This window comes from Malaclemys terrapin, chromosome 1, assembly GCF_027887155.1.
Source record: "Malaclemys terrapin pileata isolate rMalTer1 chromosome 1, rMalTer1.hap1, whole genome shotgun sequence".
NCBI classification, from domain to species: Eukaryota; Metazoa; Chordata; order Testudines; family Emydidae; genus Malaclemys; species Malaclemys terrapin.
The window spans coordinates 205,312,927-205,337,490 of NC_071505.1; the positions used below are offsets into that span (position 1 = coordinate 205,312,927).

Below are 24,564 nucleotides of genomic sequence, written 5' to 3' on the forward strand. Positions count from 1 at the left end.
AATCCATGGTACGCCCACATCTTGAATACTGCGTGCAGATGTGGTTGCCCCATTTTACAAAAGATATATTGGAGCAGGGATGGATCACTTGATGATTACCTATTCTGTTCATTCCCTCTGGGGGCACCTGGCATTGGCCACTGTCAGAAGACAGGATACTGGGCTAGATGGACCTTTGGTCTGATCCAGTATGGCCGTTCTTATGTACCCCACGCCCAAACTGCCTCCAAATCCTGTTTTGTAGGGCCCTGTAGAGGATTGCTCCCTGGTGCACAGTTTGTGTTCAGACTGCCTGAATTTTATTTCTGTGGAGCCTCTCTCATCCAACTCCACACAGTGAAGCTGAGATAATTCTTCTGTTTAGATATTCCATACCCACAGGGGAGTGAAGAGGATTTGGCTCACTGAAAGTGTAACAAAATTGAGGAAATTATCCAGATATAAAATTAATGTTGGAGGAAGTTAAATGATTGCTTTCCATTGAAAGGAGAAAAGCAAACTTGCCTAGATACCGTACAAATTACATATTTGAAATACAAGTGGGACACCTATTGGGAATGATTCTTTTTCATAATACACATATACTACTGCATATGCAATAAATTACACATGCCTACTGCTGAAAGTACAACAGAACACATATTAATAGATTGGCATGTCTTCTCTGTTGCCCTCATAAGGAAGACCTGTCTACAGAGGGAAATATCAATATAGTATTTTGAGTTTGGCTCAAATGTGGGTGCAATGAAGTGGCAAGAAGCATTGTTTCTTTAAATAGAACACATTTATTTCTATCACTGTTGTGTGATTCCTGGCACAGAACTCAAATAAGCCCCTGTGGACAGATTGTGCCATGGATCCATCGTATTCCTGCTAATTATTTTTGACTCTAGACCTTACTGAAAAGAGTGATATTGAACACATTTATGGCTTATAAGTTTTTGTACTAGCTCTTACATAAAACCATACTAGTATTTAATTATCAAGGGTTTGATTGCGCCACTTTTAACCCTGTTGAGTACTACTTCCTTACTTCATTAGTAGTCCCATTGCTGTCAATGTTATCTACTCCTGGAAAGTGTGCTATTAAATAAGAGGTAATGATGGCAGAATACGGCCTCAAATGGTTAACTACAGAAACTGGCTGACTAAAGGAGAATAGAAGTATTGTATTAGAAACCTATTATACATAGTTAAACAAAGTGCACTGGCATGCATTCTACGCATTTGTCCATCTCTGTGATGCTCCTCAAAAAGAACTTGAATCTATAACTTCTGAAAATACATGCTGGCCTTATGGAGTGAAAGCAGACTCATTTTAAATGTTAATTCAATTCAGAAAGCTACTCACTGCAAATGATTATTATATTACAATGGTGAGTACGATTTAATTAAAAAAGAGAGAGAGAGAAATCATTACAAATACTGAAAATGAGAAAAGGAATCCATCGCTAGAGCATAATTTTCATTCATACTCACATGAGAGAAGTACTGTAGAGCACAGATGATAAAATGTATCTTCAAGTTGTCCACCAATAAAGTAAACTATGAAAGCACAACCTGATGCTAAAGCATTTGTTCATTTGGTGACCACAGCTAAAGCATTACAGTTATTGATGACAATGAACTCAGTTGCATGATATAAAGGAGGTAAACTTATTTAAAAAACGTGTATTTGAAGATATACTGCTTTCAGACATACACTGTCAACTAATTCTATAGATGAGGTACCATACACTAAGCCAATGCTCCCACAAAACACTTAAGAAACCCTGACATTTAAGTGCCTGAGATGTTCTATTAAATTCACTGGATTTAGACCTCAGGGAATTTACAATGAACTGTGCAACCCTATTTGTCTGAGAGTCAGAACATAGACCATAGCAAAAGTAAAGTGGTGCTATGATCAGATTAGGATATGGCCAAGAAAATTAATTTATAGAAGACTGTTCTACAACTGGCTAGTGAAAAGCCAAATTAGGAAAATGCAGACAAATATTATAAGTAAAATAAAGGTGAATAATTGTAGTACAAAGCTTTTGAACAACTGAAAACCCAAGTACTTTTTTTTTAATTGCACTGCTTTTAGCCCCTGATCTTGCATTGAAAACCATGTGGGAACACCAATTACTTCATATTGGACATTTGTATTTATTTATTTACTTACTTATTTGTCAGCTGAAATCTTAGAACTCCATTACTCACTTTCTGTATGTCACGCTGGTTAACTCATCCCTGTCAAAAAGTATTTTACAAGAAAGTTATCTTGTGTGACTGCATGTTTTCAGATTGAGCAAAAATATTAACTGGAATAGAGGCTTACAATAGAAAACTATTTCTCTATGGATTAAAAAAATGTCTGGCAGTGTAACATTCACTTTGAAGTCACAGGCAGAGAGTACTTGAGTTCACTTTTTTCATTGGGGGGCAAGTATTTTTAAAATAAGCTTAATAAAATTCATTCAGCATGCAGCATATTAGTAAATTCTTGTGTTAACAAAAATAGTTGGCCTGATTAATCTCTGTATTACTTCAGCTTTACATGTTGTAAATTAGCATAAAACTGGAGTAATGCAGTGATTAACCAGGTCCAAAATTTCTTTAATAGGAAAAATAGTTTTTCCAACCTATTTCAGTGTGCATCTTTTCATTTCCACTGACTTTTATGCTTATATTACATGGCAGTTAAATAATATATATTTCTGTACTGTGTGTACTAGACACTGGGAACTATTTGAAAATGTATTGTGCTGTGTTGGTAAAAATAACAACTGAAAATACTATATAACTTTGAAGTCCATTTAGTTACCATTTCTTTCCAGAGTAGATCATTCTTCAATACATAAACATCTCTCACTGCCCATTTTAAACATTCATAACACAATATACTTATTAATAATGTACTATTATAAATTACTAAATAAATCTTAATAGCTTGTTCTTCTATCAGTAGTCCTCTTTCATACAGTAGCTGGGCTTTACCACTGAGGGTCCTTGACATTGACTTCCATTATGCACCCTCACCCTTTGCTCAGAATATATAATTCGTGTAATTGTAGAGCCTACAAGGATGATGACTATTGTTTACAAATACCCTGGTACTGCTGTACATGTTCACCTCATTTCACTGAGTGTCCTTTCCAGTTCCCATCATTTTTATTTCCTGCAAAGAGTAGAGAACAGTTCAAGGGAATGTGACTCTCAGTTGTCCTCATAGCTTTTCTTGTGATTCAAAGTACTCAAGCTGCATTAAAGACTAAACACAATTTAAGAACAATGGTAACATTTAAAAAAAATTCCCTTCATCAGCTGTCCCTCTTCTCTTTGATCTGTGATCCTGTTACACACCATAAGGAGGATCAAAGTAACTATAGTTTAATTCAGGGCCATCTAGTACTGAGCAAATATATTTTATATAAATATCAAATATTATGTTTCTGTCCATACTACAAGTCAACAGTATTTCTTAGCAAGCAACATATCTTATATTTGTTAGGTGGGACTAAGTGACACATAATTAGTCCTCTTATAGCACCAATCTAAGCAGAGCTGGTCACTACACTTTTGCCCTTAAGAAAAATTGTCTAAAATGAGTGAGGCATGCTGGCAGGAGTGTGTGTTTCGTGAAGCTTGTCCTGTTTCTGGCCTGTAGAAAACCAGAAGGCTTCATTCACCAGGTTGCCAAAGAGAGTGGTGCCTGTGTTCACCAATACTAATCCCACACAATTTTTAAGGTGAAATTTATGATTACATGCAAATTATTTAGCGTATGAAATAATTTGCCAAAAATGTCACACATGGAACTGCACTGCACACAACTTGACAGCTACTCACAGGAGGCCCTCATGCTAGGAAGAGAGTGCATATGCCCTGCACAGTCCCAAAGAACCTAGTTTAGCTCTCAGAAATACAGTTCCCTTCTCTAGTTCTGCTGTCATGGGAGTGGAGGCAGGGGTAGAGTTTGTCCCTGAGTATAGACTTTACAAAGAAACAAACAAAACATGAGACTTACTGAATATTATAAAGTACTACTTGCTATATGGAGGATGTGTAGGCCTTGGAGCTGGGGAGGGAGGGAGTCACCAAGGCCATGGCTTGACCACTTTTTGGTCAGGCCAAGATGGAGTGGTGCTGCAACCCATGCACCTGGCAGTGCCACTCACTCATATTTGGAGGGGGGAGTGTGTAGGGGCTCATGGGCCAGGGGAATCAGCCTGCTAGTGCAGGGTGAGCACCTGAGAGGGGGAGAGGAGGGTCAGGTATTTGCCTCACCTCCAGCCCCCCACATTTTAAAAGGTGCTCCTCAGCCCTGATGGAGAATGAATGTGGCCTGACTGTACTATCTGGTTACCCATCTAGTTTGATCAGATGGGAAGAGAAAGAACAAAACTTTACAATTGTGTTGTAGACTGATAAATTCATGCCAAGCTCCCTAATGTTATTTCAGATTGGAGTAAATGGAGTTTAACCATAGATGGTTAAATATCTTGAAAGTGTGTCTCTTCTCAGCACATCTCACATCTGCCTCATACATCAACCTGAGGTAACTCTCAGATTTCTAGTTTGATAAAAGACGGGAAGAAATGTGGATGCATAAAGATATGAGTTCAATTTTCCCCATGTTTTCCCAGCAGTTTATCCATCTCTTATACTCCTTATCGATAAAGACTATTTATTCCCTTCAAACTAGCAACAATTTGAATGCCAAAATAAGTTATTACATAAAGTATATCTGTACAATTAACAATAAATATAAACAGCTTTCCCTTTAAAGAAAGTTAGCGTTTAATATTCAATTTGACATGGGATGCTTTGCTCCATTTTTTGGAAGTAACTGAGACTGAATGGGAGGCATAGCTCAGTGGTTTGAGCATTGGCCTGTTAAACCCAAGGTTGTGAGTTCAATCCTTAAGGGGGCCACTTAGGGATCTGGGGCAAAATCAGTATTTGGTCCTGCTAGTGAAGGCAGGGGGCTGGATTTGATGACCTTTCAAGGTCCCTTCCAGTTCTAGGAGATAGGATATCTCCATTTTAAAAAAAAAAAAAAAAAACTTTTTAACACGTTGAAACCTTGATTTATTCCCCTAACAAATCTCAACATTTTCAAAGGTTATTTAAGTGCCCTTCTAATTTTCCTGATGTCTTCTTGTGTGCTTTATTAGAAAGCATTTAATGTGTCCCCCATACCAGCACTACAGTATATAAATAGCAGAAAGCTAATTTAAAGAGACTTTACTAATTTAGTACACATTTATGAAATATTTATTGCACAATCTGGTTCACTTATATAGAAATGATGTGGAGAGAAAGCAGTCTGAGGTAATATGATAACGCTCATTAATGCTAACGCAAAACTGAGAAGGGATATTAATCAATACTAAGGAGGAGAACAATACAATTGAGAATGATACCGATAGACTGGGAATATTAGCAGATGGGATCTTGTGTATTTCAAAGCAAGTCCAAGTCAGGTAGTGAGGCTAGGCAGAAAAAACAAGGGGCCAAATCCTCCTCTGGGAACTGTTAGTGGAGGGAAGCACAGGAGAGAAATTTTTGGAAGCTACGTTCAAATGCCTGTTAAAGTGTGCAGTCATGAATTTTCAGCAAATGCAAGGTGGGAGAAGTTGGGCAGAACCGCTTTGTGCAGAATCTGTCTCGAGGGAACCTCTATATTTTCCTTTGCCCAATTATTTCTGTCCCTGTCCACTTCTTCCTCTTGCATGAGTAGTTTCAATTGTAGGTATACAGTAGTATGAAAGGACAATATACTGTCATCAGCTCTTAGAATACTCAGGAATTGAATTGTGTAAGGCCTTGAAAGTGAGGACCAGAAACTTAATTTTAGCACAGAATCCCCAGGGGAGCCAGTGAAAGCATAGAAAAATGTGAGAATGGGATGGCTGTGACAGTATGTGGGGAAGAGAGAGATGGGTTTTGCCACATAATTCTGGATAGACTCACTCCCATGCTGTCTCAGCAACCCTTCAGCTCTCCAACCATACTGTGCCTATCAGTTACATATCCCACCTTTCCCTCTTAATACATATAATAGAAAACAAAATATGTTTAAGGGGATAAAAGACCTGGAACTAACAGGATGTCTGCCTGTCATCACCCTGATCACTTTGCATGTATACTGCATCTATCTCTTTCCTCTATCCTTTTGTCCCTTTAGATGATATGCTGTTCAAGGCAGGGTTTGTGTCTCCCTATATTTCTACAGGTCCTAAGTCAAAGGGGGCCTTGATTCTCATTGGAGACTTTGAGTGATATCACAATATAAATAATAAGAAAAAACACAGAGGGCCAAGAGAAGAAGGCTTCAGTAACCATTCGTGGTCAAATGTTTTAGTGGTAGATTAATAGCTTCCAAGGTCAGAATGGACCATTGTCAACATATACTCTGACTTCCTGTACAACCCAGGCCATAGAACTTCCCCAAAGTAATTCCTAGAGCAGATCTTTTGGAAGAATAGCCAATCTTGATTTTAAAATTGCCAGGGATGGAAAATCCACCACGATCCTTGATAAATTGTTCAAATGGTTAATTACTCTTACTATTAAAAACATATGCATTATTTCCAGTCTGAATTTGTCTAGCTTCAACTTCCAGCCAGGTGAGAAAGGAGAAGAAAAGATTAATGTTGAAGAGGAAATATTGGCAGGATTTGTGTGAGGGACACAGGAGAATGTGGAATCGATTGTGATACTAGCCATCTCACAAAGCTACACCATTGACATCATCTTACTTTCTGACACACTGAGCAAATGAGAGAAAATTAGTGCTTTTTCAGCAGCCACCTTCTCTTTTGTCCCTTTTATGATGTTTCTAATCCTGCTACCACCAAAAGTTAATCCTTTTAATTTGTGGCTTTAATTGCTAAACAGATTTTTAAATCAATCTAAACTCCTCCATGTAGATATAATCCATTTGTAAATAACAAATATGTCACCTTTTATATTATGACAAAATTAAGAGTTTGTGCACTGTTAAATCCAGCATATAATACATACAACATTACATTTATAAATGTTGGTCCATCTAGTCTACCCTACTGCTTCTGTTAATGGTCAACAAAGATTGCAAAGCCCAAATTCATGAAGGGGTATAGCTGTTGTGACACTGAGAATTACAGCACCTACCTTAAGTTTCTAGACAATCAGAGGATCAACACTGCAATCCGCAAAGCCTTAGTTAGGCACCTAGACTCCCTATACAACAAATGGGGAGAGCTGATGCTTTAGAGCAGTGGTTCTCAAAGCGGGTCTGCTGCTTGTTCAGGGAAAGCACCTGGTGGGCCAGGCCGGTTTGTTTACCTTCCACGTCCGCAGGTTCGGCCAATCACGGCTCCCACTGGCTGCGGTTCGCCGCTCCAGGCCAATGAGGGCTGGAGGAAGTGGCGTGGGCTGTTCTGGCAGGGAGACACTTCAGCTAGCTAATGGAAGATGTTGATGAGAAGAGTGTGTCCTAAGCCCTGCCCCTCTCAGAGATAGGTACCTAAATCTGCACTGCAGAGAGACACCTTTCTGTGCTAAGAAATAATGAACTGAGACAAGATAGATGCTCCTCCACCTAACTTGCATGTGGGGTCCTATCTGGTAGGCCTGCTCAGAGGCTGCCTAGCTCCACTCTATACAGGATGGGGCAGAGAGGAGGAGGACAATTTACCATATAAACTTTAGTCCAGTAGTTAGAGCACACACTAAGGATGTGGGGGGCCACCAATTCAAGACCCCCTGCGGGAAAAGGGATGTGAACAGGGATCTTCTACCTCTCAAGTGAGTGCCTTAACCTCTGGGGAATAGAGTGATTCTCATTCTTTCTCCTTCCCAATTAATATTTAATTATTCAGTTATTTAATTAAAGTGGAACAAACTTCAATAGAAAAGTTTGAGGGGAGCCCCATGTCAGAATATCCCATATCCTAGTGGATAGAGCTCTCACCTAAGGGGTGGCAGAGCCCTGTTCAAATCTTTTTGCCTCAGGCAGTGCGGGGTCTTGAAAAGGTGTTCTTCCACATCCTGGCTGAGTGCTTTAATCACTGGGCTAAAAGCTCATTCCTCCCTCCTGCTCTTTTGTGTGGCGTTAGGCAGCCTCTGAGTATGCCTAACATATCAGAACCCACATCAAGTTAGGTGGAGGAGCACTTAGTTCCCTGCTCTGGGGCTTAGGTGGGAGATAGACACCCAGATGCCTAGAATGAGGCAGCAGTGCACATGTTCAGAGGGAAAACCATATGCACTTGGGGAACTTTTTTACTACAAAAACTTTGGCACAATCAAGTTTAGATACCTATGGAACTGGGTTGCAGCTGAGCAAGAATTTTGAGAAATGCCAATTTGCCTAAAAGCAAGATTTAGGTGCCTACATCTGGGGGTTAGGCACCAAACTACCCTTGGAATCCCACCCTAAGCTCTTTGGGGCAATGAGCATGTTTTTATGAGTGTTTGTAGAGTGCTTAGCACAATGTGGCCTGGTACTGATTGGGGCATCTGGGCCCTACTACAATATTAATTAATAATGATGTTTCAGATAGAGGTAAAAAAAGACCAGAATGAGTCAGCCAATTGTTCAATGCTGAAGATGGAGTTTGGCAAATGATTTCCTTTACGCCCTGAATCAGAAAATTTGATTACAGTTAGTGGACCCAATAAATCATTATCTTCAGATTCTCTGGTTATATAATAATTAGTGCTACTGTCAATTAGCTGAATTGAGTACAAAGATTATCTACTTTTCTCACAGATGGCCTATACTTTGACTACTGAGGCCCATGCAGAAGTATGTGTAAGCAGAACCTCAGAGACCAAATTCCATTGCTATAACTGAGTAGATTAGGTTAGAACTGGAGTAGACTGGTATCTATTAACAATGATGCTCAATAACAAAGATCAAGACAGCTACCTCACAAAATGAACAGAAAGCCACACAATAAGCACAGCATGACATCTTAATACAATGTTGTGATACACCCAGTAATGCAACAACATCATGAAAATATTGCAATACAAAGTCAGGGTATTACCTAATGGGCCTGATTCTGAGCTCACTTTTGATTGCTTTAGACTAGTATAACTCCATTAAAGTCCTGGTTTACATTGTGCTGAGATCACAATCAGGCCCAATAGCTCCTTTCTCCCCCAGTTCGTCTTCCTCTTTTTGGCTGCTAGGAGGCCCAGGGCAGGATCACAAATGCTCTGATCTAAGTACCCAGCAGATCTTCCACTGTCTCACATATGTCAGGCACAAGAAGAAGTGCATTTGTGAATGGTGCTTCAGTCTGAGGTCAGGTTTTGTCCTGAGGTCACATGCTGTGACCTGAAAATTCACATGATTACAGGTTTCTTACTACTACCTTGCAGATGCTGAGTTGTAGAAACCTTTTAACAGGTCTCAGATATACATCAAGACAAACCCTTTTTCTGCTGAATAGTATTGATGTCCAGCCTATGCCCTCGATCTCGCAAACACACATAAACATGTATAACTCTACCTGAGTTCAGTGGGACTACATGTACATAAAGTTAAGCACACGTAAATCTTTGCGTGATTGACACTAGAGTCATTTGTGCAGATTAACTGTCTGTGGTGTGAAAAGTAAAACAATACATCCACAAATGGAGTAGTGTTGAACCTGGTAGATGACTTCAGAAACTCATTGTCCTCGTCTAATCAACTGCAATCTCTGGCAAAAGTATGTTTTCAGATGGTAGGCACAAACCTCTTATAAAAGAAAATAGAGCAAAACACAAGTTGAGTTTAAAGATGACCTTAAATTATCATATCACACTGATTCTAGATGAAATTATAACTAAAATAGGGTTTCATATATGATTAGTATATTAACATATATCTTCTTAAATGAAAAAAATTATTTCACTAATGTGGTAAATGCCAACATTCTTTGTAGTCAGAGCACATAGAATGCATTCTAGATTTGCAAATACATTCTAACCAGATAAATTCACCTTCTGATTGACAAGAAGCAAGGGTGTTTTTTAACATTCAGTTGTCTCAGGAACTTTATTCATAGGAATCTGGAAGATTCTTTGTAGTGCTTGAGCTCTTACTTTCAGTGATTTAGATGTCAAAGTATTTTTAGACTGGGTCCATAAGGCATTCATTATTTTGTAATTATAATCTTGTTGATTGACAGCAAATGTTGTGTTCAATGAAAACGGTGTCTCAGTTAAGTGATCCTAGTTTAGTCCTGAAGATTGACTGTTTAGATCTATACTCCCATGAGGGGAAACAGAAAGTTCAAATAGTTTTTAAATACTTTAGCATGAAGATACAGTAGCTTTTAAAAAGAATGCCAAAAGGTTGTTTTGTCCTGAGGCCTTTCAGTTTTTCTTCATTTTTGAGATTGTATGCATGCTAAATTTTAATGCTAAATTAAAAATCAACACTTCTCAAAAATTATCAATATAATATTTTGAGGTGATTAATTTATAATTCAAAAAGAAATAGGTATAAGATATTTGAATTCATGTTTGATATATGATCCTATATAGAATACCATGTCCCACTGCGAATGGAGAAGGTCAGCATTGCTTTCATCAGATTAAAATAGAGGAGGAAGAATATGAAAATTCAATTAGAAATGCAGCAAACAGAGCTGTAAACAGGGGAGTTTAAGTGGGAGATTCTTAGGGGAGTTTGGGGGTGGGTGTGGTGTTCTGGTTTTGTTTTCGTGTTTATTTGTATCTTTGGTGGGGTGTTTTGTTTGTTTGTTTTGTTGGGATGGACTCCACCTGTGTAGGGAGACAAATAGACTTCTGAGATGGAGGTTGGCACAATTCATGAAAAGAGCTTTAAACTATGAACTCAGGGGAGACCGTTGGGAGATGCTCATGTAATCTCCATGCTTGATTTTAACATAGAGAGGGAGGAAAATCAAGTAAGAATGGATACAGCAATGGAGAAAGGATCAGCAATGGGTAGGAGAACTGACATTAAGAGGAAGGATGGTGCTGATACCAGTCAGATAGGCCATACTGGCAGTAGAATGACTGTACCCAACTGGGAGAGGAGCGTGGCTAAAGCCAAGCAGCAATAATTAAGATGTGTGTACACCAGTGCAGCCCGGGTAACAAAATCGAGAAACTAGAACTACTGGTGCAAGAAGTGAAATCAGGTATTATAGGGATAACTGAAACATGGTCAAATACTAGTCATGACAGGAGTACAGGTATTGAAGGGTATATGCTCTTCAGGAAAGACAAAAATAAAGGCAAAGTTGGTGGAGTGGCACTGTATATTAATGATGAGATAGACAGTAAATAAATTAGAAGTGATGGAATGGATAAGACAGAGTATTTTGGGTCCAAAATCACTTTGGGGAAGAAAGCTACTAGAGGTTCCCTTGAAATAGGGGTTGAGGTGTATTTCAGACCATCAGAATCCGATTTGGATATGGATAGAGACCTCTTTAATGTTTTTAATTAAATAAATACTATTGAAAATTGTGTGATTATGGAAGACTTTAACTTCCCAGATATAGATTGGAGGACAAGCGCTACAAATAATAGTAGGGCCCAGGTTTTCCTTGATGTGATAGCTGACAGATTTCTTCAACAAATAGTTGCTGAACTAACAAGAGGTGATGGCATTTTAGATTTGATATTGATGAGTAGTAGGGACCTCATAGAAGAACTGATTGTAGAGGACAGCCTTGGTTTGAGTGATCATGAGTTAATTCAGTTTAAACTAAATGGAACGATAAACAAAAATAGATCTCCAACAAGCGTCTTTGATTTCAAAAGAGCTAACTTTAAAAAATTGAGGGAATTAGTTAGGGAAGTGGACAGAACTGAAGAGTTCAATAATCTGAATATGGAGGAGGCTGGGAATTACTTTAAGTCAAAGTTGCAGAAACTATCTGAAACTTGCATCTCAAGCAAGAGGAAAAAATCCGTAGGGAAGGATTGCAGACCAAGCTGGATGAGCAAGCATCTCAAACAAGTGATTACAAGAAAGTGTAAACCCTACAAGGACTGGAAGATGGGAGGGATCAGCAAGGAAAGCTACCTCCTGGAGGTCAGAAAGTGTAGTGATAAAGTGAAAACTGCCCAAAGCCAAGCAGAGTTGGAACTTGCAAAGGGAATTAAAACTAATAGTAAAAGATAATATAGCCACATAAATATGAAGAAGACCAGGAAAGAAGTGGGACCACTAAGCACTGAGGATGGGGTGGAGATTAAGTATTATCTAGGCATGGCCCAACATCTGAACAAATATTAATGGCAATGAGGATATGGAGGTAGAAATTACCACATCTGAGGTAGAAGTCAAACCCAAACACCTTAATGGGACTAAATCGAGGAGCCTAGATAATTTCTATCCTAGAATATAAAAGGAACGGGCACATGAAATTGCAAGCCCAACAGCAAGGATTTTTAATAAAGCTATACATTTTGGGGTCATATCCTATGACTGGAGAATTGCTAATATAGTTCCTATTTTTAAGAAAGGGAAAAAAAAAGTCATCCAGGAAACTACAGGCCTGTTAGTTTGACCTCAATTGAATGCAAGGGCTTGGAACAAACTTTGAAAGAGAAAGTAGTCAAGGACATAGTGGTGAATGGTAATTAGGATAAAATACAACATGGTTTTAGAAAAGGTAAATCATGACAGACCAACCTGATCTCCTTACTGAGAAGATAACTTATTTTCTAGACAAAGAAAATGCAGTAGATCTAATCTACCTGGATTTCAGTAAGACATTTGATACAGTTCCTCATGGGAAATTATGAGTTAAATTGGAGAAAATGGGGATTAATATGAGAATTGAAAGGTGGATAAGGAATTGGTTAAAGGGGTGACTACAATAAATCATACTGAAAGGTGAACTGTCAGACTGGAGGGAGGTTACTAGTGGAGTTCCTCAGGGATCAGACTTGGGACCAATCTTATTTAACACTTTTATTACTGAACTTGGCAAAAAAGTGAGAGTGTGCTAATAAAATTTGCCAATGACACAAAGTTGGGAGATACAGCCAATACAGATGAGGACTGCACTATCATATGAGAAGATCTGGATGACCTTGTAAACTGAAGTAATAGAAACGGGATGAAATGTAATAGTGCAAAGTGCAACGTCATGCACTTAGGGACTAACAACAAGATTTTTTGCTATAAACTGGGGATTTATCAGTTGGAAGTGACAGAGGAGGAGAAAGACCTGGGTGTATTGGTTGATTACAGGATGACTATGAACTATTAATGTGATGCATCCGTGAAAAAGGATGCACCAGGCGAGGTTTTTCCAGCAGAGCCGGGGAAGTCTAAGAACTATTATACAAGGCACTGTTAGACCTTAGCTGGAATATTGTGTGCAATTCTTGTCTTCCATGTTTAAGAAAGATGAATTCAAACTGGAACAGGTTCAGAGAAGGGCTACTAGGATGATCCAAGGAATGGAAAACCTACCTTATGAAAGGAGACTCACAGAGCTTGGCTTATTTGGCCTAATCAAAAGAAGGCTGAGGGGAGATATGATTAGGCTCTATCAGTGGGATAAATACCAGAAAGGGAGAGGAGTTATTTAAGTTAAGCATCAATGTGGACACAAGAACAAATGACTATACACTGGCAATGAATAAGTTTAGGTTTGAAATTAGATGAAGGTTTCTAACCATCTGAGGAGTGAAATTCTGGAACAGCCTTCCAAGGAGAGCAGTGGGGGGAAAAAGCATAACTGGTTTCAACTGAGCTTGATAAGTTTATGGAGAGGATGATATGATGGGAATGCCTATGATTGCATGTGGCCCACTGGCGACTGCCAGTAGCAAAAATCCCCAGGTGCTGGAGATGAGACATTAGGGATTATTGAGAGTGGTCACCAGTCCTTGATGTGGTCTTTCAAGGGGTCTCTACTGTCCCTGCCTGGCTTTCTTTGGTTAGCCCCTGGCCTCTAATTAGGCCTAGTCATCTGCTTCAGTCTCTTTGGCTGTGTTTCTGGTGGTAGTCCAGTCCAGCAGTGTCACCATCCAGGACCTTTCTGCCTCCCATTCCTTCTCTGAGCTCTCTTCTTTTAGAGTGGGCTTTGTTTGCCCTATTGGTTGTAGCTGAGCGTGGCTGCCTCCATGATTGGCAGTTGTGGCAGCTGCATGGAGTTGTGGTCAAGCTGCTTGCCTGTAGGCAGGAAAAGCTCCCTTCCCACTTCTGCTTCTGCTCAGTGTGGGGATTGTAGACAACATTACAATGGGTTATCTATCTTCCACACTGTGAATGTGTTCTGGAAGACAAGCTTTTTGTCTCATTGACATTCATGTCTTCCTTATATATTTTCACTAAGAAACAGTGATGGAGATCTGTTGTTCCAACTAAGCGTGCATCCTTATTTTGCTTCATTGTGTGTGTGTGTGTGTGTGTGTGTGAGAGAGAGAGAGAGAGAGAGACCTTTAAAATGAAGAATGGGATTTTTTTCCCTCTGTAACCCAATACAGCGTAGGCCAGGCAGAAGCAGTAGCAAGCAGGTAAGTACAAAAGGTCCAAGTAGGCTATAGATAAGAGATCAGCAGCATCAGTAGGGATGCTACATCACACACTTCCTATCACTCAGGATATTTATATGTAGCCCTTGACATGCTGTTGCAGAGTTTATAATATAAAACAAACAAGAAAAAGGAAATTAGAGAAAGACTGTGTTCACCACAAATGCATCATCAGAGCAACAGCGGAGATGTCTACTATGATGGCAGAAAAATCATTATAATGGTACAGCCAAACATGTTAAGCATAAAAACTCTACACTTTATTTTTAACAGTTTGCAGCACTGTACATCCTCAAGCAGAGAAGCCACATTAGAAAATTATAGCTGAGCAAATATTTAAAGTTAAGAAGCCCTTTCTCTTTAAAGCTTGATTGTTCTTATTGCTCTGAAATCTGTATGATTATTTGTACTGCCTTTAAATTTGGTATGCTTTGGGGGAGGGTGGTGATCAGGGTAGGGTTAGTAATCTAAACTTGGGGCTATGTGGCCAAGAGGTTTCCAAGCTATAGCCCCCCAAAAGAAACAGCTTTTCTTAAATTAAATTTGACTTATACCTAGCACTGTTTTTGTGTGCACAGACAGAGATTAAAGCATGACTCAGACCATCGTATCCAGGTTTCCTATAGTTGGGGGTTAGCCCCCAACAGAGTGCATGGTACCCACGAGCTCTTTTGGGAAAATTAAATCAAAACATTCTTTGAAAAAAACAGTTTACTTCTCCAGATAGAACCATTTGGCATGCACCTAAAGCTCACATGCCTAATGAATTACACTGAACATGTATGGACAAAGGATTTGGAAGGATTTTTAGCCTTCAAAGTTTTATGCCAGCTGGATAGCAGTAGTCCTTGAACCTGACCTAGCCAGTGTCATTTTGAGTCCCACCTTGGGCCAGAACAGGAAAAAGTCAGAAGGCATATTGCTAAAATCCCTCTCTCTGTCACAAGTTCTTTATTTTTTATTTATTATTATTATTATTATTATTATTTTGTGGAGGGAATTTCTTTTTATAAGACATGAATATTTGCTGGCATGGAAGGGGCATTTTAAGAGGTTGAGGAGTCGCGGGAATGGGTGAGAGAGGGGCTTGAGGCGGAATTATGAGGAGGGGGATAATGTGGGTGGGTGGCAGGGGAGTGTGATGGAGTCACCTGCCCCTTAAGGGTAGTACTGCCTACTGGTCACATGGCATCACCCTTTAAGAGGTTTTTTTTGGAGGGGGGGCGATATATAAAAGGTCTGTCTGAGAAGATATGGGGAGACAGAAAAGGGGTTCTGGGGAAAAATAGCATTTGGAAGGAATCCTTTTATGTATCTTTAAGGGCCTGGGACCTGGAGTCTTGCAGAGAGGGTAGGGCAGGGCTCCTCTCTCTCCCAGCCAAGAAGGAATGAGCTAGAGGAGAAGGGCCAGCATAAATGCTGCTGCCTCTTTCATAGCAGCATAGATACTTGCAAATGTTGAAAGGAGTAAGAAGATTCTGAGTTAGCAGGAAGTAGAAACCAGAAGTAGAAGGCTGCCAAACCCTCTGAGCCTAAGGAATAAGTGGAGCCAACTGAGGGGGATAAATTGCTACCCAGCTGCAGGAAGAGAGTTGGGGACTCCTGGTCAATAGAGGGAGAATTATAGTTTGAACTGCCGAGCTCCAAGAGGAGAGCTGGAGCTCCTACCATGAGGAGAGACTTAAAGAGACAGAACCCTGAGGAGAGTGGGAACAGAGCATATAGGGCAGGTTTCAAGAGATACCTCTTGTTTGTTTAGGACTTTTTGTTATGGCCCCTTTCAAAGAAAGTTTTGTAATGAACAAGCCCTAAGCAGGGTATTATTGAATCAAGAGTGTTTGAAAGGGAATTACTGGCTTCCTGAGAAGGGAAACTAAGGCAGGGCATATGTGCAGCACTACATTGACTCAGCAGGGGGTACTACAGGGCAGGCATGCCCTACTATGGGGATGTGAGAGTGGGTTGGGGGCTCAGGAGAGCAGGAAGGACACTGTGAAGGGACATGAAGGTAATGGCAGTGGTACTTGGCAAGAATAAGGATGGGGATGCTTGTCAGCCCCACATTATCCACTTCTGTATATAAGCCAGGATCTGGGGGGTCTGGGCACCTTTCCCTGCCTCTCATGATCTGGAGAGACAGAGCCCTCAGGAGTGACAGAGCCCTGCCCCCATGTACATGTGCCAGGATCTGAGGGGCCCAGCCTATCTACGGGGGGAGGGGGAGGTTGACTTTCCCCCTCATATAAGCCAGGTTCTGGAAGGGGCTTGCTTTACTGAGGAGCTGAGCCCCTCTTCCTTGCCCACTCATGTGAAATGGGATTTGGGGTGCCTTGTCCCTCTAAGGGGGTTATGAGCTCATCTCCCTACCTCTGTCCCCCCATGTGAGCTAGGTGGGGAGCTTAGCACAGGCATGCTCAGAAGAACATACCTGTTAACACTGGAGTGAGGAACTTAGAACAGGCATGCTTGACACTTATCATTAACTCTCCAGCACTTGGGAGGAGGGATGGGAACAAGCACTGGCACTGACATGAATGGAGTTGGGAGGGAAGGAGAGAGAGAAGTAATTGTTAAATTTTGCATGTGTGGTCTTCTGCCAGGAGAGTGGGCTCAGTGTTTGACGGTAGAGCTGGTAGCTTCTTTCCTTTACAGTAAAAAGGCAGAGAGAAAGTATGTGTGGTATGGGGTGTTTTGGGGGCATCACTCAGAGGGCAGAGTTAAGGTTACATGGGTATTACCTTAGCTCTGTATTTCCTGTATTTTTGACATTTTCCTGAACTCAGCAGTCTGAAAGGACATGAGCTATTGCTGGTGAACCTTAACTCTGTGTTAAAGATTTTGCCATTTAATATACTGTGTGAGTAAGATCCGCTGTGAACAAATGCTTTTAGATTATGTGGACTTTGAATATGAGCAATAAAATCTTGCGTTGTTTCATTTGCATTAGATACAACTAAAGAATATGAAAACGATTCTGAGTGATTTATTTCCCCCCTTTGGAAAAGGAAAGTTATTTTATATGATGATTCACAATTGTGACTTCCAAACAACTATTGCTTTGATTTTTACTTTGAATGGATGCAGAACCTCATTTATAAAATGCTTGTGTGGAAGCCCGGTACCTGACTTTACAAGATATACAGTTCTTTGCTATTATAACCTGAATAGAACATTGAAAGATGATTCCAGCTGTCTCATTGGCTCATGTTTCAATACACAGTATAATATATTCTTTCTTTAGAAAGGCTCTGTATGTAACAATTGATACTGAATTGCCTATAAAAATCCATAAACTTGTTTTTCTTTTGGTTTCAGCTTACAATAGCAATAACAACCTCAGCACAGGACATTTCCTGGGCCTCAGGCCATCAAATCCTCCTACCCTGACATTAATTCCCTAGAAATGTCCTGCTCTTTGATAGCTATTGCTGCACAGTATGTGTCTGTGTATCTAAGAGCTCAGAATGAGTGTTGCATTTTTTCCTTCTGCATGTGAAGGTGGGGTAGACACTCTGAACTACATTAGTAAAGCAACCAAAGAAGGGAAGAGTTGAACAGATGGGCAGTGTTTTATCAATTTTCATCGTACTGATGAAGGTTTGTGGGTTCTGCAAATTCAGTGAGACAGGTGAGTCATTATGCCACCTTGCTATGAGGAATGTGGGAGTGGCTCTGTGAGGACAGACGAATTAGGATGTGGGCTGAGCAGTCCTGAAATAGGAATCCTAGGAGCAGCAAAGCCTGGGGAGAAGGTTTGAGCTGCACTTTATTGTATTGTTTCCTTTATTAATACAAGCAAATCTGAGGAAGGAAGTTGGAATCTTATATAGTATGTGGATTGTGTTTATAGAAAAGGTGAGATAAGGTCCTGCTTACATAGGAGAAAAAAAGTTTCATGACTCAGAATTACTTGTTATTCAAGACAAAATGATATTGAGACTAAAAAGCAACTCTCTCTGAACAAGGCAGAAGTGTTGGTATGAAAGCATTTTTGGAGAAATAGGTTTTTATAACAAACAACTTAGACAATCTAATACACAGGGAGATAATCCTGCTCAAACTGGATACACAAGTGAAAAGACACTAAATCTATATCATAAAAGAAAATGAGTTTTAAGTCTGAAGAAATTATCACTGGAATACCCATCCGTAGTGGTGCTGTAGCTATAGGTCTGCCCATGTTTTCACTATAAACAAGCTGTTTACAGAGGCTAATAACTCTCTATAAAAATGAATTTTTTGTAGTACTTGCCTAACTCTAGTACTCAATTTCTCATCATTGTATAAGCCTATCATTGGGCAATGTATTATTTATAAGTTTCTTTTTTTCTAATTTAAACTCATACAAAATAAGTGAAAAGTATATTTAGGTTTTAAATAATTAGCTGTAGGATCCGGAGGTGCCCCTGAAACATCTGAAAAGATTACTAAACAGTGGCATGTTCAGTTTATTTTCATACAGATCGAGGGTAGAGAAATGTAGCTGGCTTACAGTATTTGCTGCACTGAAGAGGAAAATGAGAGACAGTTTCACAGTATCACCTCAGAAAAGGTGTCTCTGGTTTAACACTTGGTTATTGGATAATACACAAATAATATATCTTGTCCATATTTTGCCCATTAGGCTTTGACAAAAAAACACAGCTCTCTATAAGTCTCGCAATTAATTGGCTAGTCAAAAAGACCAAAATAGAAGCTTATTGTTTTATAATCTGACACATTTAAATAGCAGTACTTGCTGTTATATGGTACTACCTCTGCATCATTTTAGACCCCTAGTTTGAAATAAAAATATGAATAGCCTTAATTAGTTTTAAAATTAGACTTTTTTTTATTCTGGTGCACGTTTTAAATGATACAGATTATGTAAGTATATCATCCTTTATGAAGTACTTTGTACATTATTGTTGGAACTATTCAAGTTCTATTTAATGTCTTTACAATGCGTCAGTAATGCTAATTTCTTTCTCTCTGTGTGTCTATCTAATGAATTTCTAATGTGTCTATTACCTGAATGTGGCCTCTCCAACAGTCCTACATTTTATGATGCTATCGTTAAGAGAAGTAGTTGTTTACTTGAGATAATTAACTTCTCAAAAGTCAAGATTCTTAAAGGAATAATACAATGTTGTTTTTGCTTTCATCAACCTTTATTGTATAACACATTTTATAATTAGTGAAATAAAGGAGGGGGAAATTGTTTTCAATCAAAATATTGATTTTTCCCCCTACCTGGAAACACTCCACTCAAACATTATAACCCCTCCCCTGAAATGTGCCTCAAGTCTCCGTCTTGGTGCTTGCTAATCAGAGTGGCTTCTCATTCTCCTTGCAACAACTACGTCCTGACTTTTTTGTGATGATTGGTGCTGCTCGTGTCTCGGACTCAAAGGGTGATGTCCTTGGGATAACGAATAATACAACTAATCTTAACAAGGAGTATGACCCAATGAACAAGAAACAAAATACACTAGTGCAAATCCCAATACATGAAATGCCATGCCCCCAAATAACAATGTGGGACTTTACTGGAGACAGGAACCAGAGGTTCTAAGGAAGGAAAGGATAAGGTTTACTAATAAATACCAATGCCTTAATAATACAACAAATCCCTTACCGCCCAACATTCACAACTGTACCACAACCCCTCGCTCCCTCTGTGGCACCTTCCCAAGTAGATGGAATGCCTGGCGTGTGTCTGGAGATGGCCAGTGTTTGCAGTGCTGCAAACATTGGCTGGCTTAAAGAAAATGAAAAGGGCCTTCCTGTTCTTGCTGTTCTTGCTCCCTTGTCTGCAATGCTCTGGCGGTCTTGGCTGGCTTAGGTCGCTGGCAATCGTTTGGTTCTGTGCCTCCCTGGACACGGCTCTGCAGGGCTGGAACTAGGGTTGCCAACTTTGACTGGATGAATTCCTGGAGGTTTCATCATATGACATTATTGTTAATTAAAGATTAATATTTAATTCCTGAAGACTCCAGGACAATTCTCGAGGGTTGGCAATCCTACCTGGAACTGTCCAATCATGCACTAGATCCCACAATAGTTCAAAGTCTCAATTTGTGGGGACTGGGAGCCAAACAGAGACTCTTCAGTCTGTTCGGCTTCTCTCAACTACAAACTCAAAACTTTAAGCTCCCAAACTGAAACCAAAGCTAGTTCCTTTGTCTTTGGGACAGGCTGTCTCCTCCCACAGATGGAGTGAGCACCCCTGGCTCGTCATCAGCCCAGCAACCTGTATAAATCACTCAATCAGAAACCTCTCTATTTGTCTCAGTGAAAGTTTCCAGTCCTTTCTGTCCAGGCCCTGGACTCTAAGTAGTCTGATAAATTGTGTCCAGAGTCTCTGGAGCCATTGTTGTGGTAGTACATAAGGTAGGACCCCATAGATGCTGTTCCTGGCAAACTCCAAAGAGAGTTACACATTTCATCTCAAACACACACCCACACAGCTTTTGCCCCACATAAACTATTTCTAAAGGTCTACTTCTACTGGGATCTAATGGGTAAAGGAAGTAAAGCTTTCCCTCTTCCCAAGAAAGTGCTAAATTGGGGCTTGGCTACTGGTTCCCTAAGATGAATAGCACATATATTGTGATCAGCAACATGAGCTATTAGGAGTGCATGCTGCTTTTTTAAATAGAATATTCTCCCTGACCCATCTCTAAAATCCACCAGGAATACTGAGGTAGTAGTGAACATACCTGCTAGAGCTCTGCTTCCCCCACACTGTACTTGCCAAGGAGGATTTGTCCATAAGGTGTGAGCAAGTAGTTTAGCATTTTCATCCGACTGGCATAATGACAGATTGTTTACTAGATTGTGTTCTGTGCAAATGTTTTCATGCAGCTCCAATAATCCAAACACTTAAATTGCTCTGGGCTGGAACTTGGCAGGTGTGCTGTTAGTGCAAGATCAATTTACCTTTTCAATTTTTGTAAAAATTGTTCTGGATGCTTTTGTTAAAGCATGGAAACAGTGGTTGTCTTCTGGATTTTTTTAATATTAAAAAATATTAATATTAAAAATACTATTCAAAATTGAGAGATGTTCCATTGCACATCACCAGCATGAGGTACAGAAAAAGCACTGGAGAGACAGATCATTGGTTCCCTATTCAGTATTTTTTCTCCATTGTAAGATAGCTCTAGTCAGTCTGAGAATTAATTGTTCTGGGTCAAGATACCCCTAGGTGCTACTTACAGTATTGCCATAGGTTTAAATAGGGATAAGGCATCAGACCTTTTGTACCACAGCTGTGATGTGAGTTTCCATGGATAGGGTATGAAGAGTATCTCTGAAATTTTACTATTCTCTTCTGATCATAATAAAATATTCTGAAATTAATCTGAATCAGTACTTCTGAATACTTTCTACAAGCAGTGACAAAGGAGCAAGAATACATTTTTTCTAGTCTGAGGAGATGGTGTCTCTAATTCATCCAGCTGGCAATATCACCATCATTATTTAAGTGCAAACAATGTTCTCAACACTGTACAGGACGTGAATGTACAAACATTCCTGATCCTGAGGAATTCCTCAAGAAGTCTGAGGTGTTTAAAGGTATTTTGCTTCAGTCTTCACTAAAAACAGTTAATGGTGATCAAATACACAACATAATTAATTTTAACAAGGGGAAAGGAACACAAGCCAAAACAGGGAAAGAACAGGTTAAAAAATATTTAGATATATTCATGTCGGCAGGACCTCATGAAGTTCATCCTAAGGTACTTAAGGTACTAGCTGAAGCAATTACCTTCAAGGACTCATGAGGGACAGGTGAGGTCCCAAAGGGCTGGAAAATGACAAATATAGTACCTGCCTTTAAAAAGGGAAACAAAGAGGACCCAAGAAATTATAGACCAGTCAGCCTGTGCTATTTGAAAAATACTGGCACAAATTATTAAACAATCAAGGATAACAGGGTTATAAGGATTGGCTGTAGGGTGACCAGACGTCCTGATATTATTGGGACCATCCTGATATTAGGGGCTTTATCTTATATATGCAACCATATATACATTTCCTGAAAGAAAGAAAGAAAGAAAGAAAGAAAGAAAGAAAGAAAGAAAGAAAGAAAGAAAGAAAGAAAGTCCCAATTTTTCACACTTGCTATCGTCACCCTAAGTAGCCAGCATGGAATTGTCAAGAACAAATTATGCCAAACTAACCTAATTTCCTTCTTTGACAAGGTTACTGGTCTATTTGGTGTGAGGGAAACTATACATGTGATATATCTTTATTTTAGTAAGGCTTTTGACACTCAAAAAGTAGCTATCAATGGTTTGCTGTCAAACTGGGAGGACATATCTAATGGAGTTCTACAGGGATCAGTCCTGGTCTAGTATTACTCAATATTTTCATTAATGAGTTCCATAATGGAGTATGCTGATAACATTTGCAAGCACTTTAGGGGACAGGATTAAAATTAAAATATGCTAGTTTCCCAAAAGTCTCTCAGGGCTACCCAGAACAACTCTGGAGATGTCTGTCTTCTCGTTCTGTTATTCTGTCCTGTTAGAATCCAAACAGTCCAGAGATGAAGGCTCTTTCCTTGAATCCATACTTATAGTTCCTTCTAAAAAAACAACAAAAAAACCAAGCTGACAGTGTCATTACCCACATGTGCTTTCCCTTTGATGACACAGAGTGAGGAATGCATTTAGAGTATTTGACCTCTGATTATCACACACAATGACTACTTGCTTTGAAATTAGCACATTTCTGTTAAAATTCTTCATTTGCATTCCATAAGGCTTCTTTCTCGTTTGATGGGTTATCAAGGGGTGTGTTACAATATAAATGTTTGCTACTCCATTATAACAGGATACAGATAAGTAAAAATAATGCATATAATATCACATTAGTTTTCATGAAGTTTAAACATCAAATATATTCTTATACGTTTAACAATTACTTTGATCTATACTAATGTACAAGTGAATTGGCCGGGGGCTCTAGCATGAGCTAGCACCTAATGTGCCAGCATCACACCTACAGCCTCCATTTCCCTTGAGTATTTATTACACTCACTTCTGGTATCTTGTTTTAAATGAAATTGAAAGTTCTTCAGGACTAGGATAATTTCTTGTGTGTTTGTACAGTGCCTGTCATAATAGAGCCTTCCATCTGATTGACTTCTTTGTGTGCCACTTCAATATAATTAACAATTATATAAAGGCCTGGATCACCTCCTTTTGTAGCAAACTCACACGCAGGTGTTGAAAAGAAAAGGTCTGTAAGCATCCCTTCCTGGAGGTCCTTGTTGATTCTTTTGTAATAAAGGCAGCTCCCAGGGATAGACCACAGGTCTTTCCTGAAATCTGATAGATCCCCAGGATTCTTATGGTCTCTGAGTCCCCAGTATCCCTCTTTTCTCACAGTTGTCCCTTTAGCTGCCATGTCTCTGAAGCCTGTTGGTGGGGGGCTTCTATAGAAAAGATAACATGGCCCGGACCATTCCCTGGCCCACCCTTTCTTCCTCCCTTGTGAAAGCTACATCACTGAGATAATTACTGGAGGCTGGGGAGGATCTCTTGTTTAAGGATGTCTGGCTCTTTCTTCTGTAAGTGAAACTTTGATTATGCCTCTCAATAGTGACAATACAGGTACACTAACTGCATTAGGCAAATTGAAAACTATTACCAACATAAGAGACCTTATAATGTCTCCTGTGTTTGTGTACAATTTCCAGTTTCTTATTACTTCAAGTCTTAAATTCTTGCCCTCAAGAACTGCGGTTGCTAAAACAGTTAAGGTGATGGAAGCAATGTGGAAATCCAAGCATTATAACTAATTTATGATGTCCATATTTATTACTGTAATGGTTTTTGGCATTCAAGATTTGTGAATACTCTGTTTCCAAGGCATGTTTGCTTGTCACGTAGTTTCAGATCTAATAAGCCAAGGTTATGATTTTTATTTCAAAGGAAAGGCTAAGTTCCTAAATCAAGCATGTTTAGGAATCTCAATTGGTGGTGGTAACGAGCAGAACTGTGAAATTTTAAAAAGTGGTAGTAATATATGCCATCATGAAGTTGACAATGGCATGTCCTTTGAGCTAAAAAT

At 39.5% G+C, this 24,564-nt stretch overlaps 1 protein-coding gene across 9 annotated transcripts in view; it reads left to right on the forward strand.

Moving 5' to 3' along the window:
- The window catches only part of DMD (dystrophin), a 2,004,766-nt gene that overhangs the window by 495,815 nt on the left and 1,484,387 nt on the right, over nucleotides 1-24,564 (forward strand). The gene's annotated exons all lie outside the window — the stretch shown is intronic.